The sequence below is a fragment of the Oncorhynchus gorbuscha genome, linkage group LG03 (genome assembly GCF_021184085.1).
Source record: "Oncorhynchus gorbuscha isolate QuinsamMale2020 ecotype Even-year linkage group LG03, OgorEven_v1.0, whole genome shotgun sequence".
Lineage (NCBI taxonomy): Eukaryota > Metazoa > Chordata > Actinopteri > Salmoniformes > Salmonidae > Oncorhynchus > Oncorhynchus gorbuscha.
Window position 1 is genome coordinate 83,643,221 of NC_060175.1, and position 24,235 is coordinate 83,667,455.

The 24,235-nt window shown below is 42.9% G+C and overlaps 1 protein-coding gene across 1 annotated transcript in view; it reads left to right on the forward strand.

The window, feature by feature from the left end:
* Positions 1-15,903: 15,903 nt before the first annotated feature.
* LOC124032076 (vitamin D3 receptor A) overlaps positions 15,904-24,235 on the forward strand; it is a 93,873-nt gene continuing 85,541 nt past the window's right edge. The window contains exons 1-2 of the mRNA XM_046344138.1: positions 15,904-15,976; positions 16,454-16,595. The gene's annotated coding sequence lies outside the window, so the exon portion shown is untranslated. The remainder of the gene's footprint in view (positions 15,977-16,453; positions 16,596-24,235) is intronic.

The window sequence follows — 24,235 nt, forward strand, 5'->3', positions numbered from 1 at the left end:
TCTAGTGCTTGACAATTGCACCTCTCCACTTGGCTGAATGCCCACTTTAGCCCGCGCACTGAGCAGTCCCAGCGCACTGGAGACACAGTGCACAGAGCCGGCGCAGGATACCCTGGGCCAAAACGAAGCACCACTCGCTGAGCTGCCACAATCTGCCCTGGCTGGATGCCCACTCTCGAGTGGCACTTGCCGAGGGCTAGCATATAGCTCACCGGGCTATGAGCGTGCACTGGAGACACCTTGCGCTTTACCACATAACACGGTGCCTGACCAGTTCCACGGTAAGCACGGGGAGTTGGCTCAGGTCTATAGCCTGACTCTGCCAATCTCCCCGTGTGCCCCCCCCTCCAAAACATTTTTGGGGCTGCCTCTCATGCCTACTTCGCTGACTTGCCTCATATCGCCGCCTCTCATCTTTAGCTGCCTCCAGTTCCTCTTTCGGACAGAGATATTCCCCAGCCTGTCTCCAGGGTCCCTTTCCATCCAGTATCTCCTCCCAAGTCCACGAATCCTGAACCCTCTGCTCCTCCATACCACACTGCTTGGTCCACTTGTGGTGGGTAGTTCTGTAATGGTCTTCTGATGAGGAAAGATCGGACCAAAGCGCAGCGTGGTAAGTGTTCATGATTTTTATTAACACTGAACACTAGATCAAAATAACAAAGTGAGAAACGAAACCGAAACGGTCCTGTCAGGTGCAGAACACTAAACAGAAAACAACTACCCACAAAACACAGGTGGGAAAAGGCTACTTAAGTATGGTTCCCAATCAGAGACAACAATAGACAGCTGTCCCTGATTGAGAACCAGACCCGGCCAAAACAAAGAAATACAAAACATAGATAAATGAACATAGAATGCCCACCCAAATCACACCCTGACCAAACCAAAATAGAGTTCATAGGCTTGTGAGCACATTCTTGCTTCTTAGGATCAGAGGTGGAGATAATATGGTATCTGATTCAGCTGGATTTATTGTTTGTTTTGTCGTTGACATTGTAATCTCATCCTTTGAGTAAGTGGCCATTGTAAATTTGGCTCTTGTTTCATCTAGTCTGTAAATAGTGAATTGTAACAAGAGACAGACCTGTCTCTATTGAGAATCAAAGGTGTAGTATAAGAAAGAACAAGACAACGAAGACAACCGATCATGTTTGACAGATATGTCTACCAAGGAACTCAACTATTTATTTAACCAGGTAAGCTAGTTGAGAACGCGTTCTCATTTAAAACTGCGACCTGGCCAAGATAAAGCAGAGCAGTTCGACAAAAACAACAACACAGAGTTCACATGGGAGAACCAAACGTACAGTCAACAACACAATGGAAAAAATCTATATACAGCGTGTGCAAATGTAGTAATAACTATCACAAAACATTGCTGCAGTAGCAATAAGTGTAAAGGGGAGGTTGTCAGAAGATGAGAAAGATAGACATAGACGCAGGGGAAAAGAAAGGCCAGTGGCCTCCAGGGGGAGGGAAAGGGACAGCTAATCTGTGACGTCTGTTACATAAGACCTACTACTTGGGCACTGCAAATTATGCCAGAACTCTGGTAGGTCGCAGTCATAAGGAGGCCACCTCCAAAGGGCCCCTGTGACATAAATAGCAACGATGGACACACAGTTAGTCAAACATTTACTCATCTCGGGCAAGAAGCTAATAGCGTTGCCTGGAGAGTTTCACAAGGCCTGTTTACTTATTTTACGAACCGCCATTTAAAGATTGGACGAGTCCACATTGCATCACTGGTTTGGCAAAGAGGCCATCTCTCTACTCCGCTGTAAACAACCAGGGTAAATAAGACAGCAGAGTGCTGTTTTATTTACTTGTGTTCGGTCAAGATGTGATGGGAGCCCTCTTATTTTACCTCTCTGTCTCATCTTCCCTTGTACTTTTCAAGGGCAGTGTCGGCAGGGTTTGGCAGGGAAGGGTGTAATTTTCTAAGTATAACCCTGGCTACGGGGGTAGTTGGACATGATTTGCCAGTTTATGTTTGCTTTTTTAAATTGGATCCAAACACAGGCTCAGACGTACAACCCAAAGTCCTCCTGTAGCAGCTCAACTCTTCCTTCCCACCTCTGTCTATTCTCTCTTTCTCTGCAGGAAGGAAGTCTCAGGAGAAATGTGAAGCTGACTACAGTGTTGGGAGGAGTAGGTGACGTCTGAAGGTCCAGCAGGATGACATGCTGTTGTCATGACTGTCCTGATCAGGTCAGGTTACAGGAGACCACAACGCTACAGATTATCTCTCAACCCCAACAGAGGAGGAGAGATCTAGGGGTCTGAAGATGTTTATTTTATTTTATTATCCCTCACACCCATGGTAAATCTTAGGCCACAGACAAATTCCTTTGTCCTGTTACTATGGAGAACCAGCCTCAGAACATTAAACATGAAATAAAGGGATTTGAAACAATGGTTTCCGTCAGCCACAATGGTGGTCATGACTATAGATGGAATATGAAAATGTATGTCATTTTTGTTTTGTTACTAAAGGTTAAATAGACGACGTCATTACGGAAACATTGTAACGTGAAGAGTTTTCCTAGTATATGTTTGATGTTTATACATTGTACGTTGTATGGAAAATATCAAAATCAAAGAGAATGTTTTGGGAAAGATTAAATGTGAAGTTAGTTGTCTAAAATTGGATTTGAGTCAAATCTAGACCTTGCCTTCATAACCTGGTATGCCCAGAGTATTGCCCTAAAGGCGGTTACGCCCATTTCTGACCCAAGGGTATAAAACCTGTGAGTAAAGCATTTACAGACAAGACTACGTGACCCAAGCTGCAGCCAAGGTCTAAAAAGTCAACTAACCCAAAACGCAACGCAAGTTTGAAGACAAAACCTTTTTCTACCCAAGCTATGGATGAGTAAGCGGGTGAATTCAAGTCGAACCACCTAGCCTCCATCTCCCATCGAATCGTGGTATCTACGCTGTTTCATTCAACGCTGTGAGCTCTGAGCTACAGAGCTGTCTGTCCTCAGAAGACCCCTTCCAGAGAAAGAGTGAGGGAACAGACTCCTAAGCCAAAAGGACACTGACATCGGGAGGATGATCAGAGAGGTGCGCTGGAGAAGTGCATCATCGAGCAGCCTGAACGGTCTACGCAGAGAATCCACAGAGACCTTCCCCACGTAATTACATCATTATATTCTGACCCATAAGAGCGTCAGTGTGGGGCAAGGCTAGGGTTAGAATAGCATAGCTGACAAATTCACCCAAATGTATATTTCTCTCGTGTACTTTCTTTTTCCTCTCTCTCTATTGAAATCCCCATTTTGGGTAACATGCGCCATAGTGTGTTGGCCCGTTATACTAAGTTCTAATCAATAGCCTATAATGTGTATCTATCATCATTTTAGCTTTTTAGTAAATAAATATTCAACTAAGATTGAACTCATTGGTGAGACCTGGGTCCGTGCAGATTCACGGACTGACTATACAATGTTCAGAACGATATTGTAGAGGTAACTGGTTAATAAGCGGCTGTTGTAAAAATTTATATTCTGATATTCTTTGAGTTAATTTGGGAAATAGAAACTCAATAAAAACGAGCTTTCCCATGGTGCCCCAGGTTAATGAGTTAATAATGGCTTGATTCAGTTAATCACGCAATTAGAAACTTTTAATAATTTGATGAGCAACAGTCGTCATATTAACTAATACAACGTCACGACACTGTGATGCCTCATCATAAGTCAACCCTAAGGAGAACATGGCTGTCTATACCATATAATCTCATCTGCATAATTCAGGGCCGTTCAAAGAGCCGACCATCTACAATAACAAACATAATGGTCTGCATCTAGCTTGGATACTAACTTTGTGTTATTCCACCTGTAGCCTTGATAACTATTTTAAACGTCGTTCTGTTTAACTGAGCTGAACTTTATCAAACCATCTATTCAGGACATATACAGATGTTCCATGATCACAGTTATGAGAGGCTATGGTGCCATGGTAACTAGAGACCATTCTTCTCAGCTGTTGCAATGTTTCTGAAAGTGCATCTGACAGGGTGATGATATCCCACTTTATTGTTTCTGTGTCACAAATCTCACTCTGTACTATAAGGGATAAAGGTATTTGGTTTACTAAACATTTGAACATGTACAGAGTATGCACCTGTTGTTTTTAGAAGATAACAAGGGTGCCCTAGCAGGCAGGGCAATCCCATAACAAATCAGGGCACCCCCATGAGATAATGTATGCCCGTTTCTTTCCACACACCCATTAGTCTGTGTGGCAAAAGTCAAATTATTGGGAAATATTAAAAGTTGGTCCAACGTTTTACGCACACCGTCTAGAAGCAATGTGCAAAAAATATCCTGCATGAAAATAAATGTAAGTCTTTATTTATTAACATTTAAATATATCCTGATATATTTAAATATATATCTTCATTTCATCTTTCACTCATCAATGTATTTTATTTCCTATGGAAAAAAGCTAGTACAAAATTACAGTATATCAACATGTGCTGCATGTGCTGCCAATGCATGTTAATATGAACACGTGCAAACAAAGTAAATTAACATTTTCAAACATATATCAATATGAACATGTGCAAACAGAGTATATATCAACCTCCACACCCAAGTGACAACCCACTGGGCACAAACTGGTTGAATCCATGTTGTTTCCACGTCATTTCAACAAACAAATTCAAATGGATGGATATTAAATCAATATGGAAAATTGATTGGATTTGTAAAAAATCATCACTGTAAAGACCTTTTTGGGAATGTTTGTCTATTTTTCACCCACTTGTTTAACCTTCATCCAATGACATTGTTAAATGTTTTGTTGATTTCACATTGAATTCACGTTAGTTGACACCTCAATTAAATGTAAATCAAAACTAGATGTTGAACGAATGTCTGTGTCAAGTGGGAAGCGCTAATCAATTCAAAACAGAAAACACTTACTCACTCGGGTCTATGATTGACATGTCTCTTTCATTTCCGCTCTCTCTTTTGTTCTCTCCGATATACGTTTTTCCAGGGACGGTCACATGTTCTGTGTGCTCCTTAACCTCTGATCTGGGGAAGTTCTCACATGCATGGTGCTGTGCTGTGTGTCCAACCCCTCCCTTATCTCCACACAGAGCCAAGTGGGGCAGAGGTGGAGGAACAGCCAGGGCAAGGGGGTCGGGGACGTTTTTTTCCCCAGGGCCAGTTGTTGTGCAACACTTGACATTGATCTGGGGCTGATGAGCAATGACACTGCAGTTTACTGGTGTTAAACAGCCGTACAACATGCCTCCTTCCTTTTCACTCTTTGCTGTGCCTGGATTCTCTAGTAATACACACATTGTTGTTGTTTTCCTCTTTCTCTGGTGCATTATGAGTCATGTCATGGCTTTAGAAGCTTCTGATAGGCTAATTGACATAATTTGAGTCAATTGGAGGTGTACCTGTGGATGTACTTCAAGGCCTACCTTCAAACTCAGTGCCTCTTTGCTTCCCAAAAGCCTGAGGGTACCACGTTCATCTGTACAAACAATAGTACGCAAGTATAAACACCATGGGACCACGCAGTTGTCATACCGCTCAGGAAGGAGACGCGTTCTGTCTCCTAGAGATTAACGTACTTTGGTGCGAAAAGTACAAAACAATCCCAGAACAACAGCAAAGGACCTTGTGAAGATGCTGGAGGAAACAGGTACAAAAGCATCTATGTCCACAGTAAAACGAGTCCTATATCGATATAACCTGAAAGGCCGCTCAGCAAGGAAGAAGCCACTGCTCCAAAACCGCCATAATAAAGCCAGACTACGGTGTGCAACTGCACATGGGGACAAATCATACTTTTTGGAGAAATGTCCTCTGGTCTGTTGAAACAGAAATAGAACTGTTTGGCCATAATGACCATTGTTATGTTTGGAGGGAAAAGCGGGAGGCTTGCAAGCCGAAAAACTCCATCCCAACCGTGGAGCACGGGCTGGCAGCATCATGTTGTGGGGGTGCTTTGCTGCAGAAGGGACTGGTGCACTTCACTAAATAGATGGCATCGCGAGGGAGAAATTACACAAACAACAACACAGAGTTGAATAAACAAACATACAGTCAATAATACAATAGATTAAGTCTATACACAGTGTGTGCAAATGAGGTAGGATAAGGGAGGTAATAAATAGGCCATAGTGGCGAAATAATTATAATTGAGCAAATAAACATTGGAGTGATAGATGTCCAGAAGATGGATGTGCAAGTACAGATACTGGGGTGCAAAGGAGCAAAATAAATAAATAAATAAATAAATAACAGTATGGGGATGAGGTAGTTGGAGGGCTATTTACAGATGGGCTATGTACAGGTGGAGTGATCTGTGAGCCGCTCTGACAGCTGGTGCTTAAAGCTAGTGAGGGAGATATGAGTCTCCAGCTTCAGTGATTTTTGCAGTTCGTTCCAAGGCGGCCAAAGTAGGAATTGGCTTTGGGGGTGACCAGTGAAATATACCTGCTGGAGTGCGTGATACGGGTGGGTGCTGCTATGGTGACCAGTGAGCTGAGATAAGGCGGGGCTTTACCTAGCAGAGACTTATAGATGACCTTTAGCCAGTGGGTTTGGAGATGAATATGAAGCGAGGGCCAGCCAATGAGAGCATACAGGTCACAGTGGTGAGTAGTATATGGGGCTTTGGTGACAAAACAGATGGCACTGTGATAGACTGCATCCAATTTGCTGAGTAGAGTGTTGGAGGCTATTTTGTAAATGACATCGCCGAAGTCAAGGATCAGTAGGATAGTCAGTTTTACGAGGCTAAGTTTGGCAGCATGAGTGAAGGAGGCTTTGTTGCCAAATAGGAAGCCGATTCTAGATTTAATTTTGGATTGAAGGTGCTTAATTTGAGTCTGGAAGGAGAGTTTAGAGTCTAACCAGATACCTAGGTATTTGTAGTTGCCCACATATTCTAAGTCAGAACCGTCCAGGGTAGTGATGCTGGACAGGCGGGCAGGTGTGGGCAGCAATTGGTTGAAGAGCATGCATTTAGTTTTACTTGCATTTAAGAGCAGTTGGAGGCCACGGAAGGAGAGTTGTATGGCAGTGAAGCTCGTCTGGAGGTTAGATAACACAGTGCCCAAAGAAGGGCCAGAAGTATACAGAATGGTGTCGTCTGCGTAGAGGTGGATCAGAGAATCACCAGCAGTAAGAGCGACATCATTGATGTATACAGAGAAGAGAGTCGGCCCGAGAATTGAACCCTGTGGCACCCCCATAGAGACTGCCAGAGTTCCGGACAACAGGCCCTCCGATTTGACACACTGAACTCTGTCTGAGAAGTAGTTGGTGAACCAGGCGAGGCAGTCATTTGAGAAACCAAGGCTTGAGTCTGCCGATAAGAATGTGGTGATTGACAGAGTCGAAAGCCTTGGCCAGGTCAATGAATACAGCTGCACAGTATTGTCTCTTATCGATGGCGGTTATGATATCGTTTAGGACCTTGAGCGTGGCTGAGGTGCACCCATGACCAGTTCGGAAACCAGATTGCATGGCGAAGAAGGTACAGTGGGATTCGAAATGGTTGGTGATCGGTTTGTTAACTTGGCTTTCGAAGACCTTAGAAAGGCAGGGTAGGATAAATATAGGTATGTAGCAGTTTGGGTCTAGAGTGTCTCCCCCTTTGAAGAGGGGGATGACCACGGCAGAGAGGTTGAATAGGCTAGTAATAGGGGTTGCAACAATTTCAGCGGATAATTTTACCCCAGCTGATTTGTAGGGGTCCAGATTTTGCAGTTCTTCAGAACATCAGCTGTCTGGATTTGGGTGAAGGAGAAATGGGGAGGCTTGGGCAAGTTGCTGTGGCAGGTGCAGGGCTGTTGACCAGGGTAGGGGTAGCCAGGTGGAAAGCATGGCCAGCCGTAGAAAAATGCTTTTTGAAATTCTCAATTATCGTGGATTTATCGGGAGTGACAGTGTTTCCTAGCCTCAGTGCAGTGGGCAGCTGGGAGGAGGTGCTCTTATTCTCCATGGAATTTACAGTGTCCCAGAACGTTTTGGCGTTTGTGTAAGGGATTTCTTCCATTGACAAAGAGGCGGACCAAAGCACAGCGTGGTTATTCTGATTCATGTTTAATTCAAAGATAAACACGGACACAACAAAACAAGACAAGACAAGACAAGACAAGAAACGTGAAAACCCAAAACAGACCTATCTGGTGCAAACACAGAGACAGGAACAATCACCCACAAACACACAGTGAAACCCAGGCTACCTAAGTATGATTCTCAATCAGAGACAACTAATGACACCTGCCTCTGATTGAGAACCATACTAGGCCGAAACATAGAAATACCCAAATCATAGAAAAACAAACATAGACTGCCCACCCCAACTCACGCCCTAACCATACTAAATAATGACAAAACAAAGGAAATAAAGGTCAGAACGTGACAGTTTGTGCTTCAGGATGCAAATTTCTGTTTGAAAAACCTAGCCTTTGCTTTCCTAACTGCCTGTGTATATTGGTTCCTGACTTCCCTGAAAGGTTGCATATCGCGGGGGCTATTTGATACTAATGCAGTACGCCACAGGATGTTTTTGTGCTGGTCAAGGGCAGTCAGGTCTGGAGTAGACCAAGAGCTATATCTGTTCCTGTTTTTTTTAATGGGGCATGCTTATTTAAGAAGAGGAAAGCACTTTTAAAGAATAACCAGGCATCCACTACTGTCGGAAGGAGGTCAATATCCTTCCAGGATCCCCGGGCCAGGTCGATTAGAAAGGCCTGCTCGCTGAAGTGTTTTAGGGAGCGTTTTACAGTGATGAGAGGTGATCGTATGACCGCAGACCCATTACGGACGCAGGCAATGAGGCAGTGATCGCTGAGATCCTGGTTGAAAACAGCAAAGGTGTATTTGAGGGCAGGTTGGTCAGGATGATATCTATGAGGGTGCCCATGTTTACGGATGTGTGGTTGTACCTGGTAGGTTCATTGATAATTTGTGTCAGATTGAGGGCATCAAGCTTAGATTGTAGGATGGCAGGGGTGTTAAGCATGTCCCAGTTAGTTCACCTAACAGCACAAGTTCTGAAAATAGATGGAGGGGCAATCAATTCACATATGGTGTCCAGGGCACAGCTGTGGGCAGAAGGTGGTCTATAGCAAGCAGCAACGGTGAGAGACTTGTTTCTGGAAAAGTGGATTTTTAAAAGTAGATGCTCAAATTGTTTGGGCACTGACCTGGATAGTAAAACAGAACTCTGCAGGCTATCTCTGCAATAGATTGCAACTCCACCCCCTTTGGCAGTTCTATCTTGTCCGAAAATGTTATAGTTAGGGATGGAAATTTCTGGGTTTTTGGTGGTCTTCCTTAGCCAGGATTCAGACACGTCTAGGACATCCGGGTTGGCAGAGTGTGCTAAAGCAGTGAATAAAACAAACTTATGGAGGAGGCTTTTAATGTTAACATGCATAAAATCAAGGCTTTTACGGTTACAGAAGTCAGCAAATGAGAGTGCCTGGGGAATGGGAGTAGAGCTAGGCACTGCAGGGCCTGGAGTAACCTCTACATCACCAGAGGAACAGAGGAGATGTAGGATAAGGGTATGACTAAAGGCTATAAGAACTGGTTGTCTAGTACATTTGGAACAGAGTAAAAGGAGCAGGTTTCTGGGCACGGTAGAATAGATTCAAGGCATAATGTTCAGACAAAGGTATGGTAGAATGTGAATACAGTGGAGGTAAACCTATGCAGTGAATAACGATGAGAGAGATATTGTCTCTAGAAACATCATTTAAACCAGGTGAGGTCACCGCATGTGTGGGAGGTGGAACTAAATGGTTAGCTAAGGTGTATTTAGCAGGGCTAGAGGTTCTACAGTGAAATAAGGCAATAATCACTAACCAAAACAGCAACGGACAAGGCATATTGACATTAGGGAGAGGCATGCGTTGCCGAATGATCATAGGGGTCCCGTGAGTAGCTAGGCGGGCTGGAGACATGGCGATTCAGACAGCTAGCGGGCCAGGGCTAGCAGGTTAGCAGGAGGGTCTTAGAGGGACGTCGTGATGGAAGAAGTCTATTGTAGCCCCCATGTGCGGTTACGTCGGCAGACCAGTCGTGATGGATCAGCATCACTTGAGTGACTGAGGGATAAGAGCGTCTGCTAAATGACTTAAATGTAAATGTAAATGGATACAAAGTACATTGAAAGCAGGTGCTTCCACATAGTTGTGGTTCCCTGAGAAATTCCTTAGCAATTAATATCTCATCATGCTTAGGGTCATGAATAAAAATGGCTCAAACCCCATATGATGACAATGCCCCCATCCACAGTGCACAAGGGGTCACTGAATGGTTTGATGAGCATGACAACAATATGAACCATATGCCTTGGCAGTCTCAGTCACCAGATCTTAAACCAATTGAACACTTATGGGAGATTCTGGAGAGGCGCCTGAGCATTTTCCAACACCATCCACAAAACACCAAATGATTGAATTTGGTGAATTTGGAAGAAGAATGGAAGAATGGTGTCGCATCCCTCCAATAGAGTTCCATTTACTTTTCAAATGTATGCAAAAGTTTATTGAAGCTGTCTGTAACGACTAGTCAAGGTGGGTGCAAATAAATAATAGATATAATAGAGCAAATAATGAATAAAGGTTTATTCTCCGGTGAACAATAATAAACACGGACAACCCAAAAATACAAACAGGGTGAAAATAACCAAAACAGGAAATAACCAGACAAACCGGAGAAATAAAACACAAAACACCAACAGCCGAAACGAAATGTCAAAAACAAACAATCCCGCACAAAACAAGGGCGGGACAACCTACATTATATACAGATACTAATTAACTAACACACAGGTGAAAACAATCAGACAAAACCAACAGATAACCGAAAAGGGATCGGTAGAGGCTAATAGGACGGTGACGACGACCGCCGAGCAGAGCCCGAACGGGCAGGAGAGCCAACCTCGGCGGAAGTCGTGACACTATCCTGGCTCGTGGTGTCTCAACGCCACATTAAGACACTTGGGGCGGTTTCTTGGACAGAGATTAATTTAAATCAGGACCATGCTAATTCTACTTAAATTAATCCAGATTTAAAAAATGGCTTTCTGAGACTTTGCTTAACTTCAGACTAATTAGTTCTAGACTAGGTAGTCCCAGGCTAAGGTAAATAAGGACTACCCAGTTCATTTTTGCGAAGCCTAATTAGATAAAAAATGTGGACCGTGTGCTAACCTAAGGATGCTTCTAAAACCAGGGATGGGACATTAATACATAATCTTACTGACACTTGTGGCTGCTTTGCATGATGTATTTGTGTTCTCTACCTTTTTGCCCTTTGTGCTGTTGTCTGTGCCTAGCAATGTTTGTACCATGTTTGTGCTGCTACCATGTTGCGTTGCTGCTTTGTTGTTTTCTTGCTGTGTTGCTACTATGCTGTGTTATCATGTGTTGCTGCCATGTTGTATTGTTGTCTTAGGTCTCTCTTTTATTTAGTGTTGTGGTGTCTTGTCGTGATGTGTGTTTTGTCCTACATTTGTATTTTATTTTAATCCCAGCCTCCCTCCCCAGGAGGCCTTTGTCTCCTTGGTAGGCCATCATTGTAAATACGAATTTGATTATTGACCGGAATTGGAGCAAGTCATCTAAACCAAACAATGGACGGAGGTAAAATAAAACTTTGAAAAAACCCTCAAAGTGAATTGTGTCAAATCACCCAATTATCGAGAACAAACAGAATGATTCATCAACAGAAAATAAGAAAAAGAATGCCTGGACCACCATTTGTAATGAATTGAACTCTAATAAAGTTTTAAAAAATAACAAAAGGATGCTACAATAACTTCAGACAAAATGCTATATTTATTGCTGCCTCACTTTCAACAAATTACTTTGAAATGTTAGTTTTCTTGCGTAATAACACAGTGGGGCCTAAATGTATTTCTGACAGTAACAAAATCCTGAGTGGTGCAGTGGTGTAAGGTGCCATAGGTGTCACTACAGACCCGGGTTCGATCCCAGGCTGTGTCGCCGCCAACCGGTAGACCCATTAAGTGTCGCACAATTGGCCCAGTGTTGTCCGGGTTAGGGGAGGGTTTGACTGCCCGGGATGTTCTTGTCCCATCGTGCTCTAGCGACTCCTAGTGACGGGCCGGGTGAATTTGTGTCGCCAGCTGTACTGTGTTTCTTCTGAAACATTAGCGCTTCTGGGTTAAGCAAGCAAAGGCTTGGAGGGGTTGTGTTTTGGAGGACGCGTGGCTCTCGACCTTTGCCTCTCCCGAGTCCGTACGGGAGTTGCAGCAATGGGACAAGACTAACTACCAATTAGATATCACGAAAAAGTAATACAAAAAAAATATATTATTTTTGAAATGTAACAAAACAGTATCATAAAATATCATTACGAATCATTTCTATATTATCTTGTCTTTCGAAGGTCCTGTGGAAAAACATAAAAAATCAACTAAAAGAAGACAAATGCTGTTGCTCATAGGGAGTGTTTCAAGACTGGTGGCTGACCCCCTAGTAAGACCACAGACAGGTCAGATTGGGGACCATTCCAATCCTCATTTTGTAGGAAAAATTCATTCAACATGTGCCATCCCCGGACTGCAGGGAATATGTAATGTTGTAAGTCATGTCTTGCACTCCCATAATAAAACATAATGCAAGGAACTCAACTCTAGAAGAAATAATGTTCTCTAATGCAGCAATGTCATCATTTTCTAGAGGCTGATGATCACCTTAGATTGTAGGGGACAAGACAGGATGAAGGGCAAATCACTACATCTGCAGCAGCCAGGAGGGAAGATTGTGTCACTAACTCGGGCTGGAAGACGAAGACAGAAGCTGAACATGCATGAAAACTGACCATGGAATTTCATGAGTGCAAACTAATGTATTTAAAAGAAGATCATGACATGAATATGCACATCCTTCATGTTGAGTTGTCTATGAAGGAGGAGGAGAGAAACATGAAGCAGCAGTAGTACCAATCTTCTTCTCAAATAAGCACCAGTTCGGGGTCCCGGTATTTCCATTTGTGAATAAAAAATGTTTTGGATATTACTTGTTTCAATCACCTGAGCTGTCTTTGTTGGGAGAAGTGCTGCATAGCAAAAGCATCTCTGCAGGCGAGTCCATTTCTGTCATTCTCTGCCTCAACCATGGGAACCATCCTCATCTTCAATGCGAGGATATGGGCAACCATGCTGTTTGGGGTAATTGTGAAGCACTGCTGTTGGAATAATGACAATGCAGCGTCTTCTTGGTAGAAAGCGCGATGTGTTTCTGAGACACTGGAAACAACTCTTTCATACACCAAACGTGCGCTCCACTACACAACAGGTGCCGATATGAGCTTGGTTGTAGCGTTGTTGCTAAGGTCCTATTACATGAAGATGAACCTTCCCCTAAGAGAGTCAGATGAAAGCCTTGGCTCAAGCAAATAAATGATGTCAACAGCATTTTCTTTGTATACAGAAATTGTCACACAAATTGATTTAATCAAAATCATTCAGAGGGTTGCTCCTGTCTATAACTGCCTTTCTGCCTGGCCTTGATGGTGCTCTGTGATCATCATTGAGAGTCCAGGCAATCAATTTTCCTCCATTGCCAAGGTCAACCTGGGGACCAACATCCATTCATCTGAAGTTTAACCTGCCTCTGGCCAGGTTTAATTTAAGGCTTCACTTAGATCTAGATTAAGGCCATTTAAATGAGTCCAGTTTAAAAGTGCAATTTAGTCTATGGTTAGGCTTAATCTGTGTCCGCAAAACCGCCCCTTTATGTTGGTCTTTCCTTTATTTTGGCAGGTACCAGTTTTTTTTCACATAGTGATTATGTGTTTATTACCAGGATGATTTATGTTGTATTGTTTTTCTCTATACTTTATCTCAGAGGAAGGGTTATACGTAGATAGGTGAGAATCCTTTTCAGACAAAGCTGCTGCTTGTTAATGTTCTTCAAATAAGTGGAAATTGTCTATCAAACATTTCCCTTGGGTTAAGTGGGCTGGGAACTCACCCAAGCCGCCTACAGGCCTGTATAAAATGAAGTCAGCATTTGTAAATAAGGCATAATGCAGCAAGAGGTCACAATAAGTGTTAGGATTTATGAATATATCATTGATAATTAAATGGTAAATGGTTACTTTTATAGCGGATAGAGCCTCTATTTCAATTCATTTTAAACTTACTACATTCACCATGAGTTCAAGTTCAAGACAGCATTCATAGAGTCATGGGCCTGGTCAGTGAGCTTTTATTTGCTTTTCCAGCTGGACTCACTGTGGCTCTGGGGCTTTTTAAATAGGACAGTCTGGGATATGTGCCCTTGTGGTGAACACAGTAAAAGCAGAACAGTAAACATGATGGACTGAAAATTGCAAACGTCCTTTGTGCATCATCCTTTAATACACATTTCACTCACCATCAAGAGCACTGGGCAAACGGGAATTTCCACCAATGGAGGTGAATCCAGAGAATTTGTGGCTTGTTTATGTTCCAGTGGAGTCTGCATTCGGGAGAGAGGATGCCTAGTGTATGGAGGGGGTGTGAGCATGGGGTGGAATTTGAGAAGGAGAGAGTGTCTCCTGTTCCTCAGTTGCACTGTGTTTACACAGTGGACACACCCCTGACCCAGGAACCACCACACACCCCCATGCCTCACTTCCCCCACATACACTGATCCGCCCCTCAGACACAAAGCCACAGGGATGGCCTAGATTCCTGCACGTGCAGACGCAGGCACATAAAGGCACAGGGAAAATATTACATGCCTGTTCTGTTGCACATGCGACCCACATACCTTGCCAGATGTTAATTTACATGTACACATAGCACAATGGTGCTCACGCCAGATTCACACACTCCATCATATGCTATGTGTATGAGCATGTTGAAAGACTAGACTACTAACAATTGCCTACACATTCACACACATGTATACGCCCACACAAAGTATGCAGACAAAGCTTCATGCGGTCACTGTTACACACTGAGCCCCCTCCTCCACACTACACACATCTCGCCATCTGTAGAGTGCTTTGTGAGGAGAGTTCTGGTAGGTTCGATTTGAGAGACACACCCAGGTCGCAGGAAACCATCCGAGTGGGGCCCATGTGACTCTACAACAACACCACTTTCCAATGAGTGATGAGTGAGCATGTGTCCTACTGTTCACAATATGTTTTTGAGGAACCACTTGGTGCTATAACACATCTAATAGCCTACTGGTCAAAGATGTGGCTCTGGTTTAAAGGTCTGAAATGTTCTATTATTTGTAAGTGAAACCAACCTACCCAAGCTCAGCTCGCAGCCTCACACATGATCACTGACAGACAAAGAGGCCTGATAGTCATTCCTTCAGACTACCTCCAGAAAGGCATGTGCCCCATGTTAAGCTCTATATCAACAACAACACTGGGCTGCATACAAAATCAGTTTCCCTAACCTCTTGATCCCCCTCCTCTTCGGGAGTTGGCATTCGTTTTCAATGCAGAGAGGAAGAGAGGCTTTGATGCAGCCTTTGACAATGTATAATTCATAACCAGAAACACTTTACATTTTTGTATCCACATTATTAATGTCTCTTTCTTGCGATATAATCATAGATCACTGTAGAAAAACAACAACATTATCCAATTCTCCTTTCAGTCATTATGAGAAATCCCCAAATACACATACATAATTCCAAACTTCACAACAGCCGAATTGTTTAGCGCTGAGCTGGTTTTCTATGACGTCAGGACACACCCCTACATGGCAGGGGGGCATCGTCTTCAATAAATTCCGAGGAGTTCTATTCGACCAAAAAGATGAGACTGTCATGCTCCTGTCCAATAAAAAGAGCGATTATTCTTACATATTTATTATGATTGGTTGCTTGTGGTGATATACTTACAGATATGCCTTTCTGCTGAGCTATGGGGCGGGACAACGCAGAAGTGGTGGTCGTAGCTATTTATGGGTAGATTAAAGATTTGCCTCCGTATGGATTAATGTAAGTTGTTGTTTTACTAATACGTTTACAATTAGGTCCTCATAACATGCAAACGTTTTAAATACATTTGATAATGATCCACTGACTTTTAGTAATATGTGTTTTGATGCGTTTGAGACTGAAAAAAATGGTTCGCTCGCGCAGCGCTGCACGCTTTTGCTGGCGCTTCGCAACTGCGCGGCTAGCTCGCGGCATTTTAGCCAGCTCGTTTGTTAATATTTTAACATGCTGACAATGTAGTTATTTAATGTAATTTTTGGAATTTGGAAATGTTGGTGAATAGTATTGTTATATACTTTATGAGCTACTTAATATGGCTACCTAGCTATCTTGCTACAATATTACTTGTTAGCGAGTTATACTCCTAACGTTAGCTATTTTGTTCTGCATAATACATGTTTTGATTTATCGTCTTTAGTCATAGCTATCCCGTTACGTTTACGTAAAGTTTGTGTGATCCATTGCCATTTCTTTCAGTTTAACACCAGAAAAGTTTCCATTGAACGAAGAATACGTTCACCAGCTACCAAACATTTGGAAAATTCTCGACCTGGCTTCAAGAATAACAGTCCCGGAGACCCTACCCAGCAAAGTAAAGAAACGTGACATGCCACATCAGGTATGAACATAACTAGCATTATGCAAACTTGGTAAAAAGCTAACTAACGTTAGTCACAAACTCGATTCATCCAATACAGCAGGGACTGTGATGCAGCTAGTTGAGGAACGCTCTACTCTCTTATCGATGCTGAATTGAGTTTTGATATCTGGTCGCGGGATTTTCTAGCAACAACATTCAGTGCGGTTACATGCACACAAAATAGATTATTTCGTATAGTCTGATTATTATAATAGTTAGATTAAAACGTTTACTTTGCAAGAAGAACCTAATAATCATTTTTACATGAACACATCTGAAATCAGGTTACCTGATGGTAATCTGATAAATGCAGAAAATAGGGCTGAGTGATTAGAGCTTTTTGGTTTCGGTTCGATCATTTAAAAAAAACATCAAATGCATTATGTGGGTTGAATGCTGTAACAAGACAGAATAAAACGGGTAATAAAAGACCCATGATGGTAGTGACCGCCCATTACTGCTTATTACTTATTAACTATTTATTCACATTACTTTACTTAATTCAACATTTTCAGTTGTGTATATTATATTTGTTTTATTCACTGACTATTTCATTCCAAATCATCTCATCTCTATAGAACTGCTGCCTATGCTATCTGACAAAATCACTATTTTGTAGTTCTTCAAAGTAAATGAGGCATACTTTTGAATATCAACTATCAATCACTGAATATCAACTATCAATCACTTAGATCATGTATTTTCAAGTAGATGCTTCCCAAAGCAACTGTTATTAGTTGTTTGAAAACCGAAAAGTAACTTTCTCGGCACTAGCAGAAAACTGGCAATCAAAATAAACGTTCCACCACAGCGAACATGTTATTTTTGCTAAGCGTATTCGATTCGGAGTTCGTACTTATATCAAGTGTGTATGTGCAAGCTACTTCTAAGATGCATGCATTCAGTTCCGAACACAGTTCTCACGCTGAAGAGGGAGACTTGCTCGGCTGGTGCTAGCACATGCGCAGATCAAATGCACCGCTGGTATGTCGATTTTTAAGGTCATTACGTGTCATAATCATTTTGAGAGATTTCTTAGAAATCCAGGTGTTTTAATCCGCGAATGCTCTCTTGATTTTGACCTCATGCAGATTAAAGCTGCAATATGTAACTTTTTGGGGACCTGAGCAAATTCATGTAGAAATGTGACTCATTGCAAGCAAGTCTAAGAAAAGGTACATCTGTTCCACCTTCCCATTCTTACGTTTTGTTTTTGCATCTTTTAGTTTCTGTTTTGTACACCAGCTTCAAAAAGCAGAAAAATACAATATTTTTGGTTATTTGAAAAGATATTTAACAGCAATTTAAATGGTACAATGATTCTTTACATTTGTTTTCTCACAAACTGAAATTAGGTAAACTATTTGAATTTTAGCAACTAGGAAATGGCAGTGATTTTTCTGCCAAGTGTACCTTTAAGATAAAATAAGCAGAGTATGGTGTTTACATGACTATTGCATAATCGGCTTAATATTTATTTGATTTATTTTACCTTTATTTAACCAGGTAGGCTAGTTGAGAACAAGTTCTCATTTGCAACTGCGACCTGGCCAAGATAAAGCATAGAGCAGTGTGAACAGACAACACAGAGTTACACATGGAGTAAAAAATTAACAAGTCAATAACACAGTATAAAAAAAGAGAGTCTATGTACATTGTGTGCAAAAGGCATGAGGAGGTAGGCGAATAATTACAATTTTGCAGATTAACACTGGAGTGATAAATGATCAGATTGTCATGTGCAGGTAGAGATATTGGTGTGCAAAAGAGCAGAAAAGTAAATAAATAAAAACAGTATGGGGATGAGGTAGGTAAAAAAGGGTGTGCTATTTACAGATGGACTATGTACAGCTGCAGCGATCGGTTAGCTGCTCAGATAGCAGATGTTTGAAGTTGGTGAGGGAGATAAAAGTCTCCAACTTCAGCGATTTTTGCAATTCGTTCGAGTCACAGGCAGCAGAGAACTGGAACGAAAGGCGGCCAAATGAGGTGTTGGCTTTAGGGATGATCAGTGAGATACACCTGCTGGAGCGCGTGCTACACCTGCTGGAGCGCGTGCTACGGATGGGTGTTGCCATCGTGACCAGTGAACTGAGCTTTACCTAGCATGGACTTGTAGATGACCTGGAGCCAGTGGGTCTGGCGACGAATATGTAGCGAGGGCCAGCCGACTAGAGCATACAGGTCGCAGTGGTGGGTGGTATAAGGTGCTTTAGTGACAAAACGGATGGCACTGTGATAAACTGCATCCAGTTTGCTGAGTAGAGTGTTGGAAGCAATTTTGTAGATGACATCGCCGAAGTCGATGATCGGTAGGATAGTCAGTTTTACTGGGGTAAGTTTGGCGGCGTGAGTGAAGAAGGCTTTGTTGCGGAATAGAAAGCCGACTCTTGATTCGATTTTCGATTGGAGATGTTTGATATGAGTCTGGAAGGAGAGTTTACAGTCTAGCCTAGGTACTTAGGTACTTATAGATGGTACACCTAGGTACTTATAGATGTCCACATATTCAAGGTCGGAACCATCCAGGGTGGTGATGCTGGTCAGGCGTGTGGGTGCAGGCAGCGAACGGTTGAAAAGCATGCATTTGGTTTTACTAGCGCTTAAGAGCAGTTGGAGGCCACGGAAGGAGTGTTGTATGGCATTGAAGCTCGTTTGGAGGTTAGATAGCACAATGTCCAAGGACGGGCCGGAAGTATATAGAATGGTGTCGTCTGCGTAGAGGTGGATCAGGGAATCGCCCGCAGCAAGAGCAACATCATTGATATATACAGAGAAAAGAGTCGGCCCGAGGATTGAACCCTGTGGTACCCCATAGACTGCCAGAGGACCGGACAGCATGCCCTCCGATTTGACACACTGAACTCTGTCTGCAAAGTAATTGGTGAGCCAGGCAAGGCAGTCATCTGAAAAACCGAGGCTACTGAGTCTGCCGATAAGAATATGGTGATTGACAGAGTCGAAAGCCTTGGCAAGGTCGCTGAAGACGGCTGTACAGTACTGTCTTTTATCGATGGCGGTTATGATATCGTTTAGTACCTTGAGCGTGGCTGAGGTGCATCCGTGACCGGCTCGGAAACCAGATTGCACAGCGGAGAAGGTACGGTGGGATTCGAGATGGTCAGTGACCTGTTTGTTGACTTGGCTTTCGAAGACCTTAGATAGGCAGGGCAGGATACATATAGGTCTGTAACAGTTTGGGTCCAGGGTGTCTCCCCCTTTGAAGAGGGGGATGACTGCTGCAGCTTTCCAATCCTTTGGGATTTCAGACGATATGAAAGAGAGGTTGAACAAGCTGGTAATAGGGGTTGCGACAATGGTGGCGGATAGTTTCAGAAATAGAGGGTCCAGATTGTCAAGCCCAGCTGATTTGTACGGGTCCAGGTTTTGCAGCTCTTTCAGAACATCTGCTATCTGAATTTGGGTAAAGGAGAACCTGGAGAGGCTTGGGCGAGTAGCTGCGGGGGGGGCTGTTGGCCGAGGTTGGAGTAGCCAGGCGGCAGGCATGGCCTGCCATTGAGAAATGCTTGTTGAAGTTTTCGATAATCATGGATTTATCGGTGGTGACCGTGTTACCTAGCCTCAGTGCAGTGGGCAGTTGGGAGGAGGTGCTCTTGTTCTCCATGGACTTCAGTGTCCCAGAACTTTTTGGAGTTGGAGCTACAGGATGCAAACTTCTGCCTGAAGAAGCTGGCCTTAGCTTTCCTGACTGACTGCATGTATTGGTTCCTTACTTCAATGAACAGTTGCATATCGCGGGGACTATTCGATGCTATTGCAGTCCGCCACAAGATGTTTTTGTGCTGTTTGAGGGCAGTCAGGTCTGGAGTGAACCAAGGGCTATATCTGTTCTTAGTTCTGCATTTTTTGAATAGATCATGCTTATCTAAAATGGTGAGGAAGTTACTTTTAAAGAATGACCAGGCATCCTCAACTGACGGGATGAGGTCAATGTCCTTCCAGGATACCCGGGCCAGGTCGATTAGAAAGGCCTGCTCACAGAAGTGTTTTAGGGAGCGTTTGACAGTGATGAGGGGTGGTCGTTTGACTGCGGCTCCGTAGCGGATACAGGCAATGAGGCAGTGATCGCTGAGTTCCTGGTTGAAGACAGCGGATGTGTATTTGGAGGGCCAGTTGGTCAGAATGACGTCTATGAGGGTGCCCTTGTTTACAGATTTATTGTTGTACCTGGTGGGTTCCTTGATGATTTGTGTGAGATTGAGGGCATCTAGTTTAGATTGTTGGACTGCCGGGGTGTTAAGCATATCCCAGTTTAGGTCACCTAACAGAACAAACTCTGAAGCTAGATGGGGGGCGATCAATTCACAAATGGTGTCCAGGGCACAGCTGGGAGCTGAGGGGGGTCGGTAGCAGGCGGCAACAGTGAGAGACTTATTTCTGGAGAGAGTAATTTTCAAAATTAGTAGTTCGAACTGTTTGGGTATGGACCTGGAAAGTATGACATTACTTTGCAGGCTATCTCTGCAGTAGACTGCAACTCCTCCCCCTTTGGCAGTTCTATCTTGACGGAAGATGTTATAGTTGGGTATGGAAATCTCAGAATTTTTGGTGGCCTTCCTGAGCCAGGATTCAGACAGGCAAGGACATCAGGGTTAGCAGAGTGTGCTAAAGTAGTGAGTAAAACAAACGTAGGGAGGAGGCTTCTGATGTTGACATGCATGAAACCAAGGCTTTTTCGATCACAGAAGTCAACACATGAGGGTGCCTGGGGACATGCAGGGCCTGGGTTTACCTCCACATCACCCGCGGAACAGAGGAGGAGTAGTATGAGGGTGCGGCTAAAGGCTATCAAAACTGGTCGCCTAGAGCGTTGGGGACAGAGAATAAAAGGAGCAGATTTCTGGGCATGGTAGAATATATTCAGGGCATAATGCGCAGACAGGGGTATGGTGGGGTGCGGGTACAGCGGAGGTAAGCCCAGGCACTGGGTGATGATGAGAGATTGTATCTCTGGACATGCTGGTTATAATGGGTGAGGTCACTGCATGTGTGGGAGGTGGGACAAAGGAGGTATCAGGGGTATGAAGAGTGGAACTAGGGGCTCCATTGTAAACTAAAACAATGATAACTAACCTGAACAACAGTATACAAGGCATATTGACATTTGAGAGAGACATACAGCGAGGCATACAGTAATCACAGGTGTTGAATTGGGAGAGCGAGCTAAAACAGTAGCTAAAACAGTAGGTGAGACAACAACAGCTAATCAGCTAGCACAACAACAGCAGGTAAAATGGCGTTGACTAGGCAGGGAGGGTCGGATTAACTACACACAGAGCCTGAGTGCGGCTGGGCTGACAGATAAAACATAAACACCCTGAAACTCCTGAAACCTATAGCAGTAGCCATTGCACGGATTGAGGGAGACAATGCCATCCTGTCTGATGTTCAGACTCTGCTTGCAGTTATAAGAGAAGAAATCTGTACTGCCCTGCCCAGTTCACTGTTGCTCCAAGCAGAGGAAACTGCAGTTCTGAAATGCATCAAAAAGCGTCTGGCGAAGTACACTTCCAAGCAAGGGCTTTGGGATGGAGATGCAATATGGGATTCGTGCCAACATTCTCATCAGCCACCTGGTGGCAGGGACTTTGTTGATCTGAGGCTCTTTCCTCTTTTGCCTCCATCATCCTCCAAATCCCACCAATGTCAGCCGCCTCAGAGTGCAACTGGTCCTTGTTTGGGAACACACACCAAAGCAAGCAACAGTCTGACCAATACTAGGGTTAAGAAATTGGTGGCCATCCGGGCAATTTTGAGGCTTTTTGAGCCTGACAATGAACTAGTTTGAAAGATGAGGCCTCAGAGTCTGATGTTCAAGAGGTGGACATTGAGGAGGTTCAGGAAGAAGACATGGAAGTCTGAGAGGAACACAACCAAAGCTTTAGTTTCTGGACTATCATTTTACAGATGTATGTTGAAAATGTTTTTGGGAGATGCGATGGATCATTGGGGATCATTATTCCCTTATCAGTATTCCCATGTGAAGCGTCAACTCATTTAATTAAAGTTCAGTTCATAACTAATTTTTTTTCTTCTATTAGAATAATTTGCAGCAATGTCTATTTATGGTAAGGTAAAAGGGTTCTGTCTCCATATGATATAAAAACCTTTACAAATGGTAAATGGTATCTTAATATTAATTGCATATATTCCCATGGAAGGTTTCCACTTCTGAATATTCCCCAAAATGTGCAACCTATCTTAAACAGATGGATTAAAAAAATATATTTCAAGTGTTAAAAGTAAGAAAAATACTGATTTTCAAAACCTGCAATGAGAGAGGGTATTTTTTCCCCCCATATCACTGCAAATCTGTGCTTGAAAATGACTGACTTTTTAACGCACACAGACACTGGTTTGATTTTGGAGATAATGAATATTAGATTGAAAGGTTGCTGAGTCGCCTTTTTAATCTGACTATCCACAATACTCATTGTGTGCATGTAACCCTACTCACTAAAGTAGCTATGTGGGTACTGTTACATCCTCCTGTATGTGAATCTATACAGAGACATTCTCTGTTGCAGACACATTTCTAGTGACATGGCTGTGTTCATAACTTTACCAGACTATTAGCTTTTTTTTACCTGAGTGGTTAATTTAATTTATTTATCATTTATTTCCCCCCCCAAATTCTGTTCTCTCTGTTTTGTTGCTTCAGGTTTTCACTGTCAATCACTTGTTTAATAGAAAAAACAACACTTGCTTAAACCACAGACTACTTTTGAGGCCTGGGGAAAATTATATATATATATATATTTTTTTTTTGAGTAGTTACTCTTTTAATGGAAGTGTATAGCAGCAAGAGACTGTTTCATTAGCAGTGTTTCTGTAACCCTCATGTGATTGCAGAGTTTGCTAAACAAATGGCCACTGGATTCATAGGCTAGTTTGTAGTTCACATTTAATTGAGAAGGTTTTGGGAAAGCCTTTCCGTCTGATTCAGAAGATGGTTATCGTGAGCATTGTCGCTAATGGCTACACATGTAGACATGCGTACGCACGACACACAGACGAGCAATTCCTGTGCTTTTGAATTTTGTCTTATGATCCATTTTATTCATGTCTTATGTTTAACTTGGGAAAATGTTATGCATTTTCTAATAAGTTAATACATTTAGTTGATTTCAATAAAAGTTAAATATATTTAAAAAATATTGTTAGTTTTAATGTCTGGATTATGTCAGCGTTCTCTGTGCAGACTGTTCCTAAATGTTGTAGTCTGGCCTTATTTGTGGTCTGATGATGTATGGGTAAATTTGATGATTTTAGCACCATTATCCCATAGGCTAAATCTCGTACCTCTTTGAAAAGAGACTTTGTCTACGGTACTTTTTGTGGCTGATTGCCATATTACGTTGGGAGTCACTGTATTGTTTCAGAAGCCGTTACCATGCAGAGATCTTGGCTGGCATGGTTGGGCTGTTTGATGTGGTCAGATTGTGAGGCACTCCATGCTTTTCTGAGGCAGTGCTGATAAAACCCTTTACCCCTCACCTCCCCAGAGCAGAACAGAGGTTCACTTCGATAGGGAAAGAGCCAGAAGATTTAGCACTGCCAATGATCTTTGTTTACCCTCAAACCGTAGGCAAGAGTTG